The sequence below is a fragment of the Rhipicephalus sanguineus genome, chromosome 7 (assembly GCF_013339695.2).
Source record: "Rhipicephalus sanguineus isolate Rsan-2018 chromosome 7, BIME_Rsan_1.4, whole genome shotgun sequence".
Lineage (NCBI taxonomy): Eukaryota > Metazoa > Arthropoda > Arachnida > Ixodida > Ixodidae > Rhipicephalus > Rhipicephalus sanguineus.
The window spans coordinates 145,927,135-145,936,570 of record NC_051182.1 but is presented as its reverse complement, the minus strand read 5'-3'; positions in this window follow the sequence as shown (position 1 = coordinate 145,936,570).

Genomic DNA, 9,436 nt, shown 5'->3' with positions numbered 1-9,436 from the left:
GCGCACAGGGGGGGGGCACGTCCCCCCCCTAATTACCTAAGAGGGGGGGGCGCAAAATCTGCCCCGTACATTGACCCTTGCAATAGCAATTATATGGACTATATAATAGCAATTATATTTTTGCCGTTGCCGTTGCCGTAATTTTCCGTATAAAGTCCAAATTAATAACATCACCACGCGCATTCTAGCCGCGGGTAAAAGCTCGCGAGCGCTGGCGACGAACGCGGCTGAAGCGGAGATTAAACTAGCCAGCCGTCTGTCTCCGCCGCACGGACAGCGCATGAGATAACATCTTCCCGCGTGCGGGCCTGCCGTCGATTGCTTATCAAACCGAGAGGAAACGCCCCGCCCGTCTTTCGTAAGGAGCATGAAGGGACGCCAGGGGAGCGGGAGGGTGGGGGGGGGGGGGGAATGCATCGTTCGAAGGGCGCAGTCGCTTGCGCGCGAGCTATCTCGAGGCATCAGGAGACGGCTCGTAAACTTGCTGTGCTCTCAACGCTTACTTCGCGTTTAGAGAATTCATAGCAAGAAAACGCTTCGGTTCCTGGAGGGGCCATGTTTCGTTGAGTTACGCGAGATCGGATCCAAAAGAGTTAGCTGCTAGTCTTACTTCGTTTCACAATACAATTTTTTGGTATCATATTCATTGCTTCGCTCTGAAGCGAAGCTGAGTTTTTTTAACCGTTAGCTATTGACCCCCGAAAGCGAGGGGCGGACGTGTAACATGGCGTAGCCGCTTCACTGTGGGCCGTCAGCGACGGGCCCGCTACTGACAGCTGCGCATTTGCGGCTGCTCCGACCAGGAGATATGATTTTACTAATGAGATGACTCTTTTAAAAAAAGCAAGCAAAAAATTCGAATTGGAACCCTAGCACGTGAGCTCGAAAGGGCAGGGCCTTTTAGGGTGTATTTACCGCAGAGTGATTACAAACTCGGACGTGCTGGCGGAAGGAATTACGAAAAAGCTGTTCTGGATGAAGATCCATGGATAAAGTATATCTGAGGAAAGTGTCAACGCGTTTCCACCGTTCGCGTGCTCTTCCATAAACGCGAAGCAAGGAAAATTCGATATTGTCCCATATATCTACTGCGAGCGATCCCAGATTTCATTCCGCGATGTCCGCAAACAGAAGTGACAGGCATTTTAGCGGCACTCATGTAGTTATTACTGAACATTGATTTCCTTACGTGCCGTGCGACGCTTGAAACGAGCTATCAGCAGCGTTTCTGGAACAGACGACGTCCGTCGATGAATCGCCGTCGCACTTTATCGCTACCGATAGGCCTAGACGCCACAAGCCTCTGCGGAGAGCGTGTTTTTCTGTCGAGCCGACTTGCAGAACAGAAGCTGCGTCGGCACCGTGCATGGCATCGTGGCTTACTCGGAACGCACGCGCGAGCGCTATTTATTCAGCGGAATAATTCTTGATCCATGATTGCGACTTTATTGGCAGCCCCAAGATCGAGCAGCACATGTTCTGACGCGCCGGCGATGCGATTGCCGGTGATAGACGCCCTTACACCCGAGACTTTGGCGCAGTTTGGCGCAAATTTCGTCGATATTATCAGGATGGCGCAGTAAATACAATTTGGCGCACTTTGGCTCAGTTGGCGCAGGAGTGGAATCACTGCATGTATAGGCTGGATTCTGGCCAAAACAATAACGCTCTTTTTTTTTTTTTTTGGTAATCCATTTGTCCCAAGTGAGATACTGAAAACCGCGCCTCAAACCTTGCGCATGGGGCGTTAACAGTACCTGATTATTTTATTAGCACAGAAGAAAATCCTTATTTGCTGCGCTCTAGTACATTTTCCTAAAATTTCCTCTAGCTCAAGTCACCGTACGTAAGTGCAGACATCATTACTGTGTAATCATGGGTGAAAGAAAAAAAAAAACGTCAGTCTTAAACGAACATTTCATCAGATCCGCTGCACAAGCCTATAAGAAGAAACCTGCTGGTTTCTCCTAATAAAGGTTATTCCTCCTCCTCCTCCTCCTCCCTTTTTGTCCACTGTACACAGATCCAAGCTTGCGTCCCACGCGAGCATGTTTGTTTGAGCGTCGAACTCTTGTTCGAGCGCCTGCCATCCCAGGATCGGGTTAAGGATCGGGCTAGCTTGCTGTATCTTTTGTGTCTGGCTATTTATTTTCACCTGCGTTAGTTTTGTTTTCAGGCAGCGTCCGACGGTCGCAGTAATGTCCAGGAACTCTCCTGGGTAGGGCAGTTCGGCATCGACAGCCTCTCTTCGGACGGACGATCTACCTCTTTATCTTTTTCTATGCAGCGGCGTTAGCAGCATTCCCGTTGCGCTGATGCCCTTGGGTAATGGATCAATCCGGTTGGACAACACTAAGGCGATTTGGGAGCAGCCTCGTGCGGTAACTTCTCAGTATCAGAGCATCAACGATGTGCGACAGTTCGGCCGCGGAGGTATAGTGCGCGGGTCACCGGACAAGGCTTGTGCAGCGGATCTAATGAAATGCTCGTCATTTGCCCCTATCCCAGTGAGTGCATATTGTCGCAACGCAGAAATAACAAGAAACAGGACCACGTTGCGACGAGGAAAGACAAGTCTGTATTCAGATAACAAAAAAGAGCAGACGCCTCAACGTCGTCTTCCTCAGAGAGCCCACAGCTGCAGCTCGTGCTTCTCGCTTCTTTGTCCTCTGTCGTCCTGTCGGCTATTGATCGTGACAGCCTCCCTTCCAAGAAAGCATCGTCCCGATGCTTCATCGTCACGGCAGCAGGGTTTGTACTCACTGGCAGCCCATGAGTTCATTCGGACAAATAGGGCTTCATCCGAACCACGTGAACAACTTCTGGCGCATGCCTTTGACGCCTTGAGCAATGTGGACTGTCGGGAACAACCTCATAGTTAACGTCAGTGAGACGTCGGAGGACTTTATACGGCCCAAAGTACCGCCGTAATAGCTTCTCAGAGAGCCCACGACGGCGAACTGGGGTCCAGACCCAAACTCTCTCTCCCGGCTCGTAGTAGACTGGTCGGTGACGTAGATTATAGCGCCTTGTGTCATAGTCCTGCTGGCGGCGAATACGCGTGCGCGCAAGTTGTCGGGCTTCTTCAGCAAGCTGAGTTATGTAGTCTGCATCTGTTTCGACGCCATCGTTTTCATGCGGCAGCATAGCGTCGAGCATGGTTGTGACTTCACGGCCATGGAGAAGACGAAACGGTGTCATGCGTGTTGTCCCTTGCTGGGCCGTATTATATGCGAAAGTAACATAAGGCAAGATCTCATCCCAGTTCTTATGCTCCACATCGACGTACATGCAGAGCATATCGGCAAGTGTCTTGTTTAGCCGCTCCGTCAGACCATTCGTTTGTGGATGGTATGCCGTTGTACGCCGGTGAGATGTGCCGCTAAGCTTCAACACTGTGTGTAACAGCTCGGCTGTGAATGCCGTTCCCCTGTCAGTTATTACTACAGATGGAGCGCCATGCCTCAGCACTACATTCTCTATAAAAAAATTCGGCAGATCCCACGCACTGTGGGAATCGATGTAATGCGAAGCAGCCAGCAAAGAGCTGCATACATCGCCTTGTTTGTCTTTGAGCCAAGTGAAATCATTCATGCCATGGCATCTAGTCCACCGTATATCGCATGTTTGCCATGCACGCATGCATGCACAATCTAGTATACACCATGCCAATGAAACGCATATTCTGGTATATACAATGCATGACCTGTCGCTTATGTTCATCACGCACTCGTGTCGTGCCATACCAATTTTGGTATATACCCGGTTAACAAAATGGCCGGAAGCACACCATGACAGTGACATGTAAATCATACCGTACATGACATGCATAACATGATTCGCATGTTAAGACCTCTCATTTATGTTCGCCATACAGTCACATCGCGCAATATCAATTTTGGTGTATATCAAACGAGCGAAATGGCCGCGAGTGCACCACGAGTATAGCACGAGTATGCCACGCTCATGATTCATTCGCGGCCGCTTCGCTAGCTTGATGTACACCAAAATTGGTATTGCGCACAGCGACTGTATGACGAACGTAAATGAGACATGGTAACATGAAAATCATGCCATGCATGACATGTAGGACATGATTTACATGTCATGGTCATGGCGCATTCGTGGCCGTTTCGCTTGCATGATATACACCAAAATTGGTATTGCGCGACGCGACTGCATCACGAACGTAAATGAGAGGTGGTAACATGGAAACATGACATGCAGGTCATGTACGACATGATTTGCAAGCCACACTGGATACATTCGCGGCCGTTTTCCTAGCTTGATATATACCAAAATTGGTATTGCGCGACGCGACTGTATGACGAACATGAATAACAGGTGGTAACATGTAAATCATGCCATACATGACATGCATGTCATCATTTTCATGTTACCACCTGTTATTCATGTTCGTCATACAGTCGCGTCGCGCAATACCAATTTTGGTATATATCAAGCTAGGAAAACGGCCGCGAATGTATCCAGTGTGGCTTGCAAATCATGTCGTACATGACCTGCATGTCATGTTTCCATGTTACCACCTCTCATTTACGTTCGTGATGCAGTCGCGTCGCGCAATACCAATTTTGGTGTATATCATGCAAGCGAAACGGCCACGAATGCGCCATGACCATGACATGTAAATCATGTCCTACATGTCATGCATGGCATGATTTTCATGTTACCATGTCTCATTTACGTTCGTCATACAGTCGCTGTGCGCAATACCAATTTTGGTGTACATCAAGCTAGCGAAGCGGCCGCGAATGAATCATGAGCGTGGCATGTAAATCATGACATATATGACATGCATGTCATGGTTTTCATCTTACCAACTGTTATTCATGTTCTTCATGCAGTCACTTCGCGCAATACCAATCTTGGTGTATATCAATCTACTGAAAAGGCCGCTAGCGCACCATAAGCGTGGCATGTAAATCAGGTTGTACATGACTTGAATGTCATGATTTTCGTGTCACCACCTCTCACTTACGTTCGTCATACGGTCGTGTCACGCAATACCAATTTTGGTGTATATCATGCAAGCGAAACGGCCGCAAGTGTACCATGAGCGAGGCATGTAAATCATGACATACATGTCATAGATGTCACGGTTTTCATGCCAGCACCTGTTATTCATGTTCTTCATACAGTCACATAGCACAATACCAATTTTGGTGCATATCAAGCAAGCGAAACGGCCACGAGTGCGCCATGATCATGACATGTAAATCATGTCGTATATGTCATGCATGTCATGATTTTCATGTCACCATGTCCCATTTACGTTCGTCATACAGTCGCTGCGCGCAATACCAATTTTGGTGTACATCAAGCTAGTGAAGCGGCCGCGAATGCATCATGAGCGTGGCATGTAAATCATGACATACATGACATGCATGTCATGGTTTTCATCTGACCTACTGTTATTCATGTTCTTCATACCGTCACTTTGCGCAATACCAATTTTGGTATATATCAATCTACTTAAACGGTAGCTAGCGCACCATGAGCGTGGCATGTAAATCAGGTTGTACATGACTTGCATGTCTTGATTTTCATGTTACCTCCTCTCACTTACGTTCGTCATACGGTCGTGTCGCGCAATACCAATTTTGGTGTATATCAATCTAGCGAAACGACCGCGAGTGCGCCATGAGCATGGCATGTAAATCATGTCATACATGACATGCATGCCACGATTTTCATGTTACCACGTGTCAGTTATGTTCGTCATACAGAAATGTCTCGTCATACCAGTTTTCGTATATATCCCTTCATTTAAACGGCCGCGAGCGCCCAGAGACCATGTCATGTAAATCATGCTGCACATGACATGCGCGTCATGATTTGCATGTTAGGACCAGTCATTATCTTTTTCATGAATTCTTGTCACGCCGTACCAATTTTGGTGCATATGGAATTAACGGAACGGCCGCAAGAGCCTAAGGTCGTGGAATGTAAATCATGCTGTTCATGACATGCGTGTCATGATTTTCATGATATGACCTGTCATTTATGTTGGTAATAAGGCCATGTTATGACACACCAATTTTGGTATACATCCGATTAACGGAACGGCCAGGAGAGCACAAAGTCGTAGGCGGCTAGATAGATAGATAGATAGATAGATAGATAGATAGATAGATAGATAGATAGATAGATAGATAGATAGATAGATAGATAGATAGATAGATAGATAGATAGATAGATAGATAGATAGATAGATAGATAGATAGATAGATAGATAGATAGATAGATAGATAGATAGATAGATAGATAGATAGATAGATAGATAGATAGATAGATACGCTCAAAGTCGCAGAAGTTTGCTAAGAAATGCTTCGCATTTAAAACCGGGCTGCTTCACTTGCCGTGCCCCTCTCCAGAGCCTTGGTTTCGGCGTAGCGAGTGAGGTAGTCCGTGGCTACAATTATCCATCGGCGCCCTGCAGCCGAAGTTGGAAATGGGCCTAGGAGATCCATTCCGACTTGAGCGAATGGAGTTTCCGGTACATCAATCGGATGGAGGAGCCCTGCTGGTTTGACGGCTGGCACTTTCCTACGCTGGCATTCAAGGCAAGTCCGAACGTACTGTTGAACGGTTGCCGTTAGTCTTGGCCAGTAATACTTTTGTCTCACTCGGCATAGCGTACGTGTGTAACCCAGATGACCGGATGTTGCTTCATCGTGGCACGCCTGTAGTACTTCTCTCCTCAGTGATGTTGGAACGACGAGTAAGTAGGTGTTTCCATTCGGCGAAAAGTTTACCTTATATAGGACGTCGTTTCTCAAGCAAAATGATGCTACTCCTCGTGCGAAGAGCTTTGGCACAGCGGATATGCGTCCCTCCAAGAAACCAATAATGGATTGCAGTTCTGGGTCGTCGCGTTGCTGCTGTGCGATTGTAGTCGTGTTGACAACCCCGACAAAGGCCGCGTCGTCGTCATCTTCAGCATTTGCATGTTCAAGTGGCGCGCGAGAAAGGCAATCGGCATCCGTATGTCGCTTCCCTGATTTGTACACAATAGCCATATCGAATTCTTGAAGCTTAAGGCTCCAGCGCGCCAATCGTCCTGATGGGTCTTTTAAGTTCGTCAACCAACAAAGGGAATGATGGTCGCTGACAACTTTAAACGGGCGGCCGTACAAGTATGGGCGAATCTTTATAACAGCCCACACCACCGCAAGACACTCTTTTTCAGTGGTGGAATAATTCTCTTCCGTGCGGGAGAGGGTCCTGCTCGCATAAGCAATTACTCGTTCGGCGCCATCTTGCCACTGCACGAGTACGGCTCCTAAGCCGACATTGCTGGCGTCGGTGTGGACCGCTGTCGGAGCGTCATTGTCAAAGTGTCCGAGGACTGGCGGCTTTTGGGGGCGTTGCCGCAGCTCGTTGAACGCTTCCTGCTGCTCTTCACCACACGAATGTGACGTCTTCTCTGGTGAGACGTGTCAACGGCGAGGCAATGCGTGAAAAGTTCTGAATAAAGCGTCGGTAATAGGCACACAGTCCTAAAAATCGTCTGACTGCCTTTTTGTCAGATGGTGCGGGAAAACTTGTAACGGCAGCTATTTTGTCGGGGTCAGGCCGCACACCTTCACTGCTGACAAGATGCCCCAGAAACAGAAGCTCTTCGAAGCCGAAGTGACATTTTTCTGGTTTAAGCGTTAGTCCAGCAGATCGTATCGCTTGGAATACCGCGTGCAGTCGCTTCAAATGCTCGTCAAATGTGGCAGAAAATACTATCACATCGTCCAAATATACCAGGCACGTTTGCCACTTGAGGCATGATAGTACGGTGTCCATGAGCCGCTGAAATGTTACCGGTGCGGAGCACAAGCCGAAAGGAAGTACCTTAAATTCATAAAGGCCATCGGGTGTCACGAATGCTGTTTTTTCTCTGTCTCTTTCGTCGACTTCTATCTGCCAATATCCGCTCCTTAAATCCATCGACGAGAAATAACGTGCATGCCGTAGTCGATCTAGGGAATCGTCTATACGAGGTAGCGGGTAAACGTCTTTTTTCGTAACCTGATTGAGCTTGCGGTAGTCCACGCAGAAACGTAAGGTGCCGTCTTTTTTCTTCACCAATACTACCGGCGATGCCCAAGGACTCTTCGACGGCTGAATAACGTCATCTTGAAGCATCTTGCGCACCTGACTTTCTATGGCTTCACGTTCCCGCGGAGCTACTCGGTACGGGTTTTGCCGTATGGGTCTGGCCGTTTCATCCGTAATGATGCGATGTTTCGTCAAAGGCGTTTGACGAACTCTGGACGTCGAAGAGAAACAATCCTGAAACTGATTAATAAGGTCCAGGAGGCTTTCCTTCTGCGTATAGGCAGCAAACTTGGGCCAACATCGACGGATAGAGGTACGGGCAGCAGGCCGGTGTCATCGTCTTGCTCCACAGTCAAGCAGCCTGCGACCTCAGTGAGCTCCTCCACGTACGCGACTGCCATACCTCTCGCAAGATGTCGTCGCTCAGAGCTGAAGTTTGTTACTAGAACTTGCGTGTGTCCGCAATTTACGCTTACGACGCCTCTTGCAATGGATAGGCCATGGCTGAATAGCAATGTTGGAATTTGTTCGGCGATGTTGTCGGACTTGCCTAGTAGGGCGCATGTTACAGCCACGAGAGCGCTTGACCGCGGAGGGATGGTCACGTCATCGTCGAAGACGCGCAGATGTTTACGTGGCTGATCTGCACAGCGCATATCCGAAACTTGTTCTGGGGCCATCCAAAATGTAACCGACCTGTCCGGAATGTCTATAACGGCGCCGTATTCAGACAGGAAATCCATTCCCAAGATCAGGTCTTTGCAGCACTCCGACAAAATGACGAACGTAGCAATGAAAGCCGAATTACCGATGGTAATTCTGGCGGTACATTTGCCAGTCGGCGTCATCAGTTGACCACCCGCGGTTTTGATGTTGGGCCCCGTCCATGAAGTTTTAACTTTTTTGAGGCAGTCGGCGAGCTTCCGGCTTATAATAGAGAAATCCGCACCAGTATCCACCAGCGCTGTCACTGGGCGCCCGTCTATGTAAACAGCTAAGTCGGCGCTTACGATTTCCTTGGGAGTCGGCAACGTCGCATCGTCCGTCGTATCGCCGTATCCTACGGTTGGGGGTGTTGGAGCATCTCGACGGGCGGCAACCTTCCCCCCAAAGGTCGCTGCTGTTAGTTTCCCCGACGAGGGCTGGGGGATCTGCCCCGAACAGCGTCGGCGTAACTACGAAGGTGCGGCGAAGAGCTCGGCGCAGGTGACGGAGAGCGGGGTCGACGATACGGACCAAATGGCCCGCGGCTTGCGGGCGCATGTCGCTGTCGCGGCGGTTGTCGAAACGAGCACGTGGAAAGGTCGGCGCAAAAGTCTGAGATCGCTGTTCACGGTAAGGGCAAATGCGGTAAACATGGCCGGCT